Source organism: Chanodichthys erythropterus, chromosome 3, assembly GCF_024489055.1.
Source record: "Chanodichthys erythropterus isolate Z2021 chromosome 3, ASM2448905v1, whole genome shotgun sequence".
Lineage (NCBI taxonomy): Eukaryota > Metazoa > Chordata > Actinopteri > Cypriniformes > Xenocyprididae > Chanodichthys > Chanodichthys erythropterus.
In genome coordinates this window covers 58,015,830-58,030,035 of record NC_090223.1, presented here as the reverse complement: position 1 = coordinate 58,030,035, position 14,206 = coordinate 58,015,830, and the positions used below count along the sequence as shown (strand labels likewise).

Sequence of the window (14,206 nt, the reverse complement as noted above, 5' to 3'; positions counted from 1 at the left end):
TGTACTTAAAGAAAGTACACTTAAATGACAATATTTACTAACACGCTTGAGTGCACTTTTTAAAAATGCACTTTGTAATAATGTCTAATTAAGTTGTACTTAAAAAAAGTACACTTTAATAGCAATATTTATTAACACGCTTAAGTGCAGTTTTTAAAAATACACTGTAATAATGACTTAAGTTGTACTTAAAGAAAGTACACTTAAATGACAATATTTATTAACACTTTTTTAAAAATGCACTTTGTAATAATGACTTAAGTTGTACTTGAAGAAAGTACACTTTCATGACAATATTTCTAAACATGCTTAAGAGCACTTTTTAAAAATGCACTTAATTTTTACCTAATTATGACTTTATAGTGTTTTAAATAAGTAAACTTATTCTGATGTATTGACTTATATATTAAAGCACATGAAAAATAATTAATTTTAATTTCAACTTAAGTGTGTTGTCCAAGATGACATTTGTTAATGTATTTTAAATGTGCTTAGTCTTTAATAAATACTGTGTGCATTAATACACTTGAAATGTATTTTTCTGAATTTCAAAACACTTGCTTATACAGTGTATAATCCTGTACAACTTATTGTTGAAATTTTTATCACCAGCTCCTGCTCTAAACTCGACTAGTGTCAGTTTTCTACATAATATTTGACATAAAATTTTTTTTTTTTTTTTTTTTTAACGGAGTGCTGTATTTGTGATACTTAATGCAACAGTGCTGTACTTTACATATCTGTATAATACTTATAATATCATTGTTGTTCTAAGTTGATTAAACCTATTTAATTGCAAGCAAAAGTTTAACAGATCTAAAAAATAATTTGAATTCATATTCAGTTAAAATACATTTAATTTTAATCAGACTAAACTAAAAAAAATAATTGAATTTCAGTTAGGTGAATGAGTCAAGTTCTGTAAACGTACAGTCTAACTACAACAATGAATTAGAAAAACTTCCAACTTGAACAAATTTAATCATGCGCATGCGCCACAATACTACGTCATGACGGCGCATTACTTCACCAGAGTTTGAAAAATGCACCTTCAGCCATCTTTCTGTGATCGCGATGCGCGAGGCAACTTTGCTGATCAAAGAAGTAAACAAAGGAGCGCATGTTTGGATGACTACAAATGAGACGTTATGTATTACAAATAAAGAAGCAAGTAAGTATCTTGATATATGCTCTCTTTATTTTTATTTTTTCACCGGAACATAGCAGTTCTTATGAGTGTAACTTATTTAGTTTAATCGCAATATGGAGGTGAATTAATCATGTTTCCTGTAATTTATTTATGATTGCATTATAATAATTTCTTATACAATATGAACGTGGTCGCGTGTGTGGGCATGTTCAAAGAACACTGAACTCTGACTTTTTAAATCATTTTAAATGACTTTAAGTTAAATTTGCAGAACTAAATTCAAAGATCTGATCTTGTAACAATTACAAGACAATTATATACATTTAATCGCTATTATAACCACCAGTAATGCTTATAATCTATTTTTCTTTTTGCATTTGAAAAGTTAGTTGTTCAATTACTGTTTGTGTTTGTAATATGTAATATTTTTGTGCTTATCTGTTGTTTTATATATTCATTTTGTAGGATCAGTACAGATTTGTTATTGGAGATACAGTGCAAGCTGTATGGAATCAAAGACCTGTATTGATGAGGTGATGTTCCATGTTTTTCCATTAATTCAGCCAGCACACCCTGATCACACACTACAAGCTAAAACACTGCCATCAACTGTCCTTATAGCTTTTAAATGCTTTGAATCTTTTCTGTTTGCAAGTAATAAATTCTCACCTGTGCACTTACAAATCCCCATCTAATCATTATATATTTATATTTATATATAATGATATTATTATATAATTATTTTCAAAGCAAAACCCCTCAATTTGCTTGGGCCTTGGGTTATTTATCTATATTTGTGTAATTGATAAAGTTATGTTTAATTCCTTGTAAAGTATAAAAATGTTTATAAAAATGTTCTCTATTTTGAAAGGCCAGTGTCAGTGAAGATGGTGTGGTCACTGGAATCCTGGTGTTTGTGGGAAATGTGAAGGAGCTTCTCCCAGGATTCTACAACAGTGTTGTCCTGATGACTGAGGTAATTCATCTTGGGTGATGCAGTTGCGGTCAAAAGTTTACTTACACCTTGCAGAATAAACTGCTTCATCAGGGAAGTACTAAATAAAGAAACAAATACAATGCTAATTTGTATGATTTATTTGTTTTATAATAAAGTTATGATTATGTAATCATATTTCTACTCTAAATTGTTTTTTGAAATATAAACATTTAAATTGTAGCTGTCATAAATTATGTATTCAAACATTAAATACATAAATTAATTATAAAAAAAACATTTAAATAAAATTATAATGAATATGTAATGTGGTGCATATAATTAGCAGAATGCTCCTCTCTATAGCTGACTAATGAGTTTATGCTGAATATGATTTTTCTGAAGTAAATGTGATGTTACGTGACATCGTTTACAAGCTGTTTCATTGACGTCTTTCCACGCGTTGAAACACTGATTGAGCGATTAAATGTGCATGTTATGGATCAGTTGTACTGTATCTTGTAACATACCTTCAGATGTTCATTCATATTTATTTCACACTGTAACTGGTATTAAAGTGGAGGAAATTATCAGTACACAGTAAACATCTTGGCCACAGGCTTCAATCACTATCAGCAACTCTTTGCCTTTAGGGAATACCAAATGGGTTTTTATTATTTTCAAACCTACAAAGGTGGATATACTGTAAACTTTGGAGTTCTGTCTATATCTCTATATCTATTGATTTCATTCGATTGAACCAATTATAATAATGGACTGACTCTTACTTCTTTTTTGTTTGTTTTTTCCTCCAGGTATTTTTTTTTTTTACTTTCTTGCCTCTTTGGAACATGTTCATTTACGCATGCTGTGTAGAGGTGGTTCGCAGCTTCATGGACATTTAAGGTTTTCTGCCGATGAAGAGCTTCTGGGACATTGACATAAACAGCACTTTTTCATACAACTTAAAAAAAGGTGGTGACAGACAATTTTGGTTTTCTTGTTTTTGTGCCTTTGGAATTCATTGTTTTTTTGTTTGTTTTGTTTTTTCTTTTCAAAATTACATTCACTGTAATGCTGGAGTAAGATTTTAGAAGAAACCTTTTTGTCCTGTTTAATGTTTGTGCTAGTAAGGGTTGCAGAGCTTATAAGTAACAAGGTTTACAAAAGGTAACACTTTACAAAAGGTCTCTGTTACGTCTGCGATTGTATTTTGGTTGTTGTATTTTGGTTGGTCTCCTTTCTCTTTTCTCTACTGTCATAACTCTTAGGTTCGCAATTGGTTGACGGGTATGTCAATCATCATCACATCCTTCAATGAGTCGACACCTTTCTCCTAAACAACCAATCTGAACTCGCCTGTCTGGTATAAAGTTCCGGAAGTGACGAGAGGAGAGGCGCGCGTGACTTCTCTCGTTGTGACTTGCTGTCTGTTATTAACGATCCTGATTTATTAGTTTGTTTGTTTTTCCTTTTGTGTGCAATCTTGGAAAACTTATGGCGTTCACTTTGGTAATTAGTTGATTTCATTCCAAAGATTTTTCCCGGACTCGGAGAGGAGAGGTAGCTAGCATGTCACGTGACTTACACAATGCAACACGTTAGTTTGAGTTTGTTTATACACACCAAGTAGGAGCGGACGTTACCCTTTGTACTTATGTTTGCTAGTTAGTGTAGTTTAGTTGACGATTGGTATTATTTTGATGCTTTATTTTCTTTCTTAGATTAATATGTTAAATGGGGTAAGTTAGCATACGTTTGGTTTTGTTTATTTCTTTGATTTTTAGCGCCGCTCTTTTCCCCTCCCTCCTGTGTTCCGTGTTTGGTTTATTATTTGTATATATATATATATTTTCCTTTTGTAAATATTTGTTTCTGAGTTCACTGTATTGTATATACCATCGGGTGTTTTCTCAATGAGATACTAAAGAAAGTTCTATTTCTAATCCGTCTCTGTCTGATTCATCTCACCACACAAGTTTTTCAGTAGCGTAACTGAACCCGTTTATTTATTTATTTATTTTTCTCATTATTTAATTTCAACAATTAACATGTTACACTTTTTATATACTTGTACTTGGTACAAATAGAGGGTCGTAACATAATTGGGGGCTCGTCGTTTGTTACTGTTTATTGAGAAATTGGGTGGTTGTTTGTTAATGGCAGAGATTCAGTGTGGACGGCTGATTTTGACTCCTAAAGTGCCTTTCTTCTTGTTCTGAAGTATGTTAAAGCATTTTGTGATAATATTAAGCTTACTCATGGCGTTTAATTTGCAGAATTTCCTCGATAATCCTTCTTTAGAGGCTATCGAAAAGTGTAGGAAAGACGAGTTGTTGACAATCGCTACCCACTTCCGTATTTCTATAACAAAGCAATCGCTAAAAAAAGAAATTAAAGCCGAGGTAATTGATCGGCTGGTTGAATTAGAAATTTTGCCTGACGTAGACAAAGAGACCGATCCTTTTGGCGAGGTGCAGAATGTGATCGAAACAGGGAAAGACGAGGTAGGAACGGCTGAGACGGAGGTTGAGGCCGATGTCGGGGCAGTTTTACCTCCCTTTGAACCCTTTTCACCAGGTACTCCCAGCACGGCAGGGGAGACACAAACGAAGGTGCGAATCGCACGACTCCGTATGGAGGTGGAGGATCGAGCACACGCCCGCCAAGCAGAGTTCAATCTGCGTTTGGAAGTCCGCAGGCTCGAAATTCAAGCCGAAAAGGAAGTGAAGCTTCGTAAGCTGGAGATCGAGGCGGCTAAGGTTACTCCGGTTTCCGCTGTGCAGCAGAACTTCTTATCGGTGAGTGATAATTCGTCTAATTCGGGTACTACCACATTTGATGTGGGAAAACACATTGCTTTGGTACCTAATTTTAGGGAATCGGAAGTGGATAGTTATTTTAACGCTTTTGAGAGGATAGCAACATCTTTGGGTTGGCCGAAGGATGTTTGGTCGTTACTATTACAATGCAAATTAGTTGGCAAAGCACTTGAAGTATACTCTACGTTATCTTTAGAAGATGGTCTTAAATATGAAGTAGTCAAATCAGCCATACTTAGATCGTATGAGTTAGTACCAGAGGCTTACAGGCAGCAGTTTCGAAATCGCAAGAAAAACGCTACTCAAACTTTTGTAGAATTTGCACGAGAAAAAGGAATTCTTTTTGACAGATGGTGCATTTCTAGTAAGGCGGACGATTTTGTTTCACTGAGAGAACTTATGTTACTTGAGGATTTTAAGCAGTGTCTTCCTGAGCGAGTAGTACTGTACTTAAATGAACAGAAGGTGGCAACTCTTTCGGAGGCTGCAGTGCTAGCGGATGAATTTGTGCTGACGCATAAAAGTGTTTTTCATTTAGCAGGTGCTGAAAAGAGTTCCTTACAGAGGTCTTCAGTGAATGTTCAGTTACCTAAACAGAATGGTGAGAAGTCTAAAGAGACTCGAGATTGCTTTTACTGTCACAAGAAAGGACATGTGATAGCTGATTGTCTATCTTTGAAGCGTAAACAGAACTTTCAGAAGAAAGAAATTGCATTTGTGAACACTGTGAATTTGGATTTGTATTCTGAGAAGAAAGATGACATGCCAGACCCTACTTACTTGCCTTTTCTACTTAAAGGGTTTGTTTCATTAACAGGCAAAAAAGAGGACCAGGTGGAAGTCCAGATGTTACGTGACACGGGAGCTGCGCAGTCTTTTGTACGTGTTGATGTGTTGTCTTTTTCAGATCAATCATCTGTAGGATCTAGTAGGTTAGTGCAAAGTTTCAGCATGGAGGTTATGAAGGTACCCTTACATCGTATCCATCTCCAATCTGACTTGATAACTGACTTTGTGGAGGTAGGAGTATGTCCATCATTACCAGTAAAGGGGGTATCTTTCATTTTAGGTAATGATTTGGCTGGGGGCAAGGTAATACCTTTGCTGGAAGTGGTAGACACTCCGTTGATCCAACCCAAAACTGACGAGTTATTTCAGAGATACCCAAGTGCGTTTCCTGCGTGTGTTGTCACAAGAGCCCAATCTAAGAAAGGGAAGGATGACATATCTTTATCTGACTCTTTCTTGTGTACAGATGGGGAGACTGAAGAGGTTATGCAAACCAAACCTTGTGGCAATAGCCAGGTGAGAGGAATTGTTGTGAGTGACCCTTTATCTCTAACTATAACTCGTGAGAAACTCATTGAGGCTCAAAAGAATGATCCCTCATTAGCTAAGTGTTTCAAATTGGCAGAAGACGATAAATCGGACAATGTTTCATTCTTGTTTATTGATGATTTACTTGTGCGGAAGTGGCATAAAAGTAATTCTATAGAGAGTGAGTGGAACACAGTTTATCAGGTAGTAGTTCCTACTGTTCTCCGCCAGCAGGTTTTGTCACTTGCACATGACCACCTGTTATCAGGACATTTGGGCATTACAAAAACCTACAACCGCATCCTTCAGCATTTCTTTTGGTATGGTCTTAAGCGTGATGTAACACAATATTGTAGGACTTGTCACAATTGTCACCTTTAGTTCCAATACCTGTGTTGGGTGAGCCTTTTGAGCACGTGATCGTGGACTGCGTGGGGCCATTACCAAAGTCAAAATCGGGTAATCAGTTTCTGCTTACGATCATGTGTGCTGCAACTAGATATCCAGAGGCTATCCCTCTGCGCAAAGTTACAGCCAAGGCGGTTGTTAAGACCTTGACGAAGTTTTTCTCAACTTTTGGTCTACCAAGGGTTATACAAACAGATCAGGGGACTAATTTTTTATCTAAATTGTGTTCACAAGTTTTTAAGTCGTTAAATATCACACACAGAGTATCTAGTGCCTATCATCCTGAAAGTCAGGGAATGTTGGAGAGATTCCACCAGACCCTAAAAGCAATGTTGAAGAAATATTGTATTGAGACAGGAAACGAGTGGGATGAAGGGGTTCCGTTGCTTTTATTTTCAGTTCGAGAAACTGTGCAGGAATCTCTCAAATTTAGTCCATCGGAGTTGGTCTTCGGACACACGGTGAGAGGACCTCTGAAGGCCCTGAAAGAGAGGATGTTGGGTATTGTGAATGGTGAGAAAATAAATGTGCTAGATTATGTAAGTAAGTTTCGTGAACGACTACAGGAAGCTTGTGCCCTAGCACGAGAATCATTGTCTAAAGTTCAGGGGGAGATGAAAATGCGTTATGACAAATGGGCTGTGAAAAGATGTTTTGCAGTTGGTGATCGAGTGTTGGTCTTACTTCCTGTTCCTGGATCTGCATTGTCTGCACGATTTGCCGGGCCATATGAGATCCTAGAGAAGAAAAGTGAGACAGATTATGTGGTGAGAACCCCTGACAGAAAGCGCCAAAAACGAGTGTGTCATATTAATATGTTAAAGGCTTATCATACTAGAGATGTCACAGATTCTCTTACCATGGATAAAGGAAGTGATGCTGTCTTTCCTGTAGGAATTGTGTGTGAGACAAGTTCAGTCATGGAGCAGCGGGACACCAACCTTGATGGGTTTTTGGAGTCCGATACACCATTATTATCAGCTAGATTATTAAATTCTGAAACGATTGCAAATTTGTCAGGTTTTCTGGCTCATCTTGACACCGATCAAAAGCAGGATGTGATCGAGCTGATTAATAAGTTTTCTTCTATCTTAGGCGACGCTCCAACACTGACGAGTGTGCTATATCATGACATCAAAGTAAGTAATACCCAGCCCATTAAGCAACATCCTTATAGGGTGAATGCTGTGAAAAGAACTATGATGAAACAGGAAACTCAGTATTTGTTGGAGAAGGGGTTGGCGAAGCCTAGTATTAGTCCTTGGAGTTCCCCATGTTTATTGGTACAGAAATCAGATGGCACTAAACGTTTCTGTACTGATTATCGTCGTGTGAATGCCGTAACGGTACCTGATAATTTTCCAATGCCAAGAATGGAAGATTGTGTTGATAGCATAGGATCAGCAAAATTTGTCAGTAAACTTGATCTTCTTAAAGGTTACTGGCAAGTTCCTTTGACGCCTACAGCATCTGAGATTTCAGCATTCGTCACACCAGACTGCTTTCTGCAATACAACGTCATGGCGTTTGGTTTGCGAAATGCCGCTGCTACATTTCAAAGGTTAGTCAACTTAGTGCTTGCTGATGTTCCCAACTGTAGTGCTTACTTGGATGATTTAGTAGTTTATTCACAGAGCTGGTCTGAACACGTATCGTTACTAGAAACTGTGTTTAAGTGTCTAGAGAAAGCATCTTTGACTCTAAACCTTGCTAAATGTGAGATTGGTAAAGCCACTGTGACCTATTTAGGTAGACAAGTAGGGCAAGGACAAGTACGACCAGTTACAGCAAAAATTGCAGCAATTGGTGAATTTCCAGTGCCGAAGACCAGACGCGAGTTGCGTAGGTTTTTAGGTATGGCCGGTTATTATCTGTGTTTTTGCCGAAACTTTTCTTCTGTGGCTGTCCCATTAACTGCTTTACTTAGTCCTTCCAAAACTTTTGTATGGTCACCCGAATGTCAGACAGCTTTTGAAAGCATTAGAACATTGCTGTGTAGTGAGCCAGTGTTATCGGCCCCAAACTTTTCCATTGCGTTTAAGTTGGAGGTCGATGCAAGTGAGATGGGAGCTGGGGCTGTACTTTTACAGGAGGATAAGGATGGGATCAATCACCCTATCTGTTACTTCTCGAAAAAGTTCAATAAAAGCCAATGTAACTATTCAACAATAGAGAAGGAGGCTTTAGCTTTATTGTTGGCACTTCAACATTTCGAGGTATATGTTGGTTCCTCTGCTCTTCCTGTAGTTGTTTACACTGATCATAATCCACTGACTTTTCTCTTACGCATGTATAATCAGAGCCAGAGGCTGATGAGATGGTCTCTCATCATCCAGAATTACAACCTGGAAATAAGGTATAAGAAAGGGGTGGATAATGTGGTGGCAGACGCTCTGTCCCGGGTTTGATGACAATTTTGGTAACAACCATTTGGGTTCCTTTTTGTTAAACATCTCTACTTAATTGTAGATGTTTATTTTTAAGGGTGTGGGTGTTACGTCTGCGATTGTATTTTGGTTGTTGTATTTTGGTTGGTCTCCTTTCTCTTTTCTCTACTGTCATAACTCTTAGGTTCGCAATTGGTTGACGGGTATGTCAATCATCATCACATCCTTCAATGAGTCGACACCTTTCTCCTAAACAACCAATCTGAACTCGCCTGTCTGGTATAAAGTTCCGGAAGTGACGAGAGGAGAGGCGCGCGTGACTTCTCTCGTTGTGACTTGCTGTCTGTTATTAACGATCCTGATTTATTAGTTTGTTTGTTTTTCCTTTTGTGTGCAATCTTGGAAAACTTATGGCGTTCACTTTGGTAATGAGTTGATTTCATTCCAAAGATTTTTCCCGGACTCGGAGAGGAGAGGTAGCTAGCATGTCACGTGACTTACACAATGCAACACGTTAGTTTGAGTTTGTTTATACACACCAGGTAGGAGCGGACGTTACCCTTTGTACTTATGTTTGCTAGTTAGTGTAGTTTAGTTGACGATTGGTATTATTTTGATGCTTTATTTTCTTTCTTAGATTAATATGTTAAATGGGGTAAGTTAGCATACGTTTGGTTTTGTTTATTTCTTTGATTTTTAGCGCCGCTCTTTTCCCCTCCCTCCTGTGTTCCGTGTTTGGTTTATTATTTGTATATATATATATTTTCCTTTTGTAAATATTTGTTTCTGAGTTCACTGTATTGTATATACCATCGGGTGTTTTCTCAATGAGATACTAAAGAAAGTTCTATTTCTAATCCGTCTCTGTCTGATTCATCTCACCACACAAGTTTTTCAGTAGCGTAACTGAACCCGTTTATTTATTTATTTATTTTTCTCATTATTTAATTTCAACAATTAACATGTTATACTTTTTATATACTTGTACTTGGTACAAATAGAGGGTCGTAACAGTCTCGCTTGTTAACATCAATTAATATATTAGATAACATTATCTAACTATGTGCATTGACTTTTTTTTACAGTATTTATCAATATTTGTTAACATTAGGCAATAATTTTTTTTTTCTCAAGTTAATAAAATGTATAGTTATTGTTCATGTTAGTTTACAGTGCATTATCTATTAACATATGCAACTTTTGATTTTAATAATGCATACGTAATATAAACTAGGATTTATAAATGCTTAAAGTATTTTTCATTCATAGTTCATGTTAACTAAAGTAGTTAACTAATAGAAAATTATTATACAGTGTTACCCAAAGTTTTGAATCTTTTCTTTTCTTTACATTTTGTTTGTATTAATTCATGGGTGTTATCTTATTTATCATCTTATACAGAATTATTTTATCTGAAAATGTAAAAATGCAGAAAGATTGTGATGGTAGGTTTAGGTACCTTTGTATGTGATGGAGAAAATTATAGTGCATATAAGCCTCACTGTCCTCCAGACTCTTTCTAAATGAGAGTTAAAGTGTTGTAATTGTTTGTGATTGTGTATAGTGTTTCTTGGGTTTTTCTTGTGCATCAACAAAAAGGTTTTTGTGCATTTGTTTTAGAGATTATTTTGTCAGTAAATGTAGAGGGTTTCAATTTGCATTTGTGTTGATTGTAATATTTTGAAATATACTAAATTGTAACTTCATTATTATATGTACAAAAAATGTAATTACAAATGTATTAAATAATAGTGTACATGTAAATTACATTAAAGTATATTTAAGTTCGCATTAATTGCTTGTCAGTACATTCGGAAGTATACTTTTACCATATTTTGAAGTACATAAAAAATTGTATTAAAGTCCTACTTAAGTGCTTTAAAAAAATCACTCAGAAGTTCAATTTATTGCTTTTAATATGAACTTAATCTGTGATATATTTGAAATTGATTACAAATAGATTGCACTTAAGCGGCTGAAAACATTACATTTAATTCACACTTAAGTGTATTGATATCTGATATTAAAATATATTTTAGTTCACATTAATTGCTTGTTAGTGCATTGGGCAGTGCACTTCAACTATATTTTAAAGGTACTAGAAGCAATTACGAAGGTTGTCAAAGTTGTATTAAAGTACCACTTAAGTTGTTCAAAAAAATCACTCTTAAGTTCAATTTATTGCATTTAATATGAACTTAATCTGTGATATATTTGAAATTAAGTACAGATATAATGCACTTAAGCGATGAAAACATTACATTTAATTCACACTTAAGTGTGTTCTTTTAAAGTATATTATTTTTGCAATAAGTACACTTTATAAAAGTATACTAAAGTGCACTTTTTTTTCACATGGGTGTATCCACATATGATACATTGCGTGCAGTCTGCTGCCTTAAATCATGCTAAATTACTGCCGTTCTCGACAATGCACCTTTGTAAAAGTGGGGACTTAGCACTTACTCACATGAAGAACAAATAGACACATATAGTGGATTAATTTCTATTTAAAACTCGAACTTTCTCTGATACAAAAACATACCTTGTTGTATGAGTTCTTGTATTTAATGATAACGAGCAAGAACGAAATTGTTCCCAAATATCCACATGACTGCAAACGTGACATTATTATACAACAGGCCAAAAAACAACAGGCCAAAAAAAACTAAACATACATTTTAAACACAGAACTGTCAGTATTTGCTCTATTTTGCAATGAAATAATACTTCTAATGGAAACCACAGCAGAACTACAACACACGTCTGTGTTTCGTGAACAATTCTGCGGCTTTGAACGAATCGTGAGAGTCAATGATTCATTCACAGCCAAATAGGGGGCAAATATTGTCCCTTAATGGTAAAGGTGTGATCAGATTTTACTTCACATGGCATATTATTCATGTCACATCCACAATATTTGAAGCTAGATGTTTCTGTTCAGCTTAACATAGCTGAAGTGTTTTATGTATAAAGCCAGGTCTGTTGAAACAATTCTGTTTTGTTCTTGTTGGATTTAACTCTGTGCCTTTGCTTTCAAAAATGTATCGGTTTGTTTAAGACAGTAACACCAGAAATGTCTGCGCTTTACTGAAATCCTCAGTAAACCCTCAGATGCTATGTGGCCCCAAGTTATCTCCTGTGATGGCAATCACTGTTCCCCTCACTGTCTCTCCATTTCTGAAAGTGTCATGTACACAGCAACTAGTTTGTTTTTTTTTTCTTCCAGAGCCAATATGATTATCTACATGAAGTGTTTTCTTTAGATTTTGTGGTGTTTGACCCTTGGTATTAAACATGCAGGCATACCACATGCTCTTTAACAGATCTGTTTTTCAGAACTCACTTCAGAATTTCTTTCACTGGTATGTACTGACAATAGCGCTCTTTCCCTGATGCATCGCAGCCTAGGTACACCTGCAAAGGCTCCACATAATTTAAATGTTTTTTGAAAAAGGACTTCTGAGTCTGATCTGACATGTGTCATGCTATTTGTATGAACCTCCATGAACTCATCAATTAAGGTCTGTGTGACGAGCAGGGCGGGCGAGAGCCGTGAGGGAACGGCGCGAGGCCGGTGACACGAGTGATATAAGTCACCTGCGAGGCGTGCCGGCCTCGAGTCTCTCACGGAGGAGCCCCGGAGGCATAAAAGGAGGAGCGACTACAATGAAGGACGAGAGAGGACCAGGCCTGGACTTTATTTTATGTTTTATTATGTTTGTGTGGCCGGCAGACGTCCGCGAGGGTCTGCCGGCATTACTTTCGTTTTGTTCTTTGTTTATTTTATATTAAAGTTTGTTTGAACGTTCGCCGGTTCCCGCCTCCTCCTTCCCATATCTACTAACCTCGTTACATTGGTGCCGAAACCCGGGAGGAAGGAAGGACATGCTGTCTGAGAGCCCTCGCTGCTGAGGGGAATCGCGGTGCTGCGGAGTTCGGGCAGCGCGGGAGTGAAGACCGCGAGAGGCTGCCCGAGGCTGTGGTGCTGGAGCCTAGTGAAAGGTGGGACGGAGAGCTCGAGGCCGTGCCCCTGGGACGAGGTGGGGTGGCTGCCGTCCAAGAGGGAGCGGAGGAGTCGCCGCCGTTCGCCGTGGGCCGGAGCCTGCTGCCGTCCGCCATAAAGGGGAGGAGCAGGGAACGGGGGACTCGCTGCCGGCTGCCCTCAGTCGGAGGAGCCATGGCCAGCCGCCAGGAGGCAGTCGAGGATCGGGCCGTCCACCAAGCGTCCAGTGCCACCGCATGGCACCGCGAAGAAGAGCCTCTTGGCAGGCTGAGGACCGAGCGGCAGTGTGTCGAGGAACCGGACCAAGAATTTTTTTTTTCTCTTTTTCCTCTCTCCCCTCTCTCGTCCTGTCGCTCCCCTTGCTTCCGTCTTCTTTCTCTCGTCTCGTCTGTCCTTACCCCCCGGTGCTGCGGCCGCCGAGACAGGCCCCGGGGGGGAGTAAGCGCAGTCGCGGGAGTACCCCCCGGCCTGCGAGGGGTGATGGGGGTATGTGGCGACCAGGGCGGGCGAGAGCCGTGAGGGAACGGCACGAGGCCGGTGACGTAAGTGATAACAAGCATCACCTGGGAGGCGCACCGGCCTTGAGTCTCTCACTGAGGAGCTCCGGGAGCATAAAAGGAGGAGCGACGACGGTGGAGGACGAGAGAGGACCAGGCCTGGACTTTATTTTATGTTTTATTATGTTTGTGTGGCCGGCAGACGTCCGCGAGGGTCTGCCGGCATTACTTTCGTTTTGTTCTTTGTTTATTTTATATTAAAGTTTGTTTGAACGTTCGCCGGTTTCCGCCTCCTTCCCATATCTACTAACCTCGTTACAGTCTGAATTGTTTTAGCTGGCAAAATCATTTTTGACTGCACCCTCAAAAAAAAAAAACATTTGTCAAAAAGCCACATTTGTCAGAAATTTAACACAGTTACGTTGTGACGTCGTAACTGGACCGGACCATATTCGTTGTAGCGACGTACCAAATAACGTTCTGGGGACGTAACTTTGTGATTCCCATATTCGTCGTGGCGACGTTATAGTGGTACGTCTCTGAAACGTGACAGTAACGTCTCAACAACCAAACTGGCACGTTGTAAAAACGTAACCTGGGAGGAAGGAGATTTTGGATTGTATATGATAGTCGAATTGATTCGAACAGTTTTAATCGAACAGATTTAAAAAAAGCTTTAATCATG

General features: G+C 38.0%; 1 long non-coding RNA gene across 1 annotated transcript; it reads left to right on the top strand.

Moving 5' to 3' along the window:
• The first annotated feature begins 1,338 nt into the window (after window positions 1-1,338).
• On the top strand, window positions 1,339-3,963 carry LOC137007906 (uncharacterized). The gene is made up of 3 exons (XR_010892692.1): window positions 1,339-1,683; window positions 2,022-2,126; window positions 2,900-3,963. It is a non-coding gene; the product is annotated as an uncharacterized lncRNA (long non-coding RNA).
• Window positions 3,964-14,206: the final 10,243 nt, after the last annotated feature.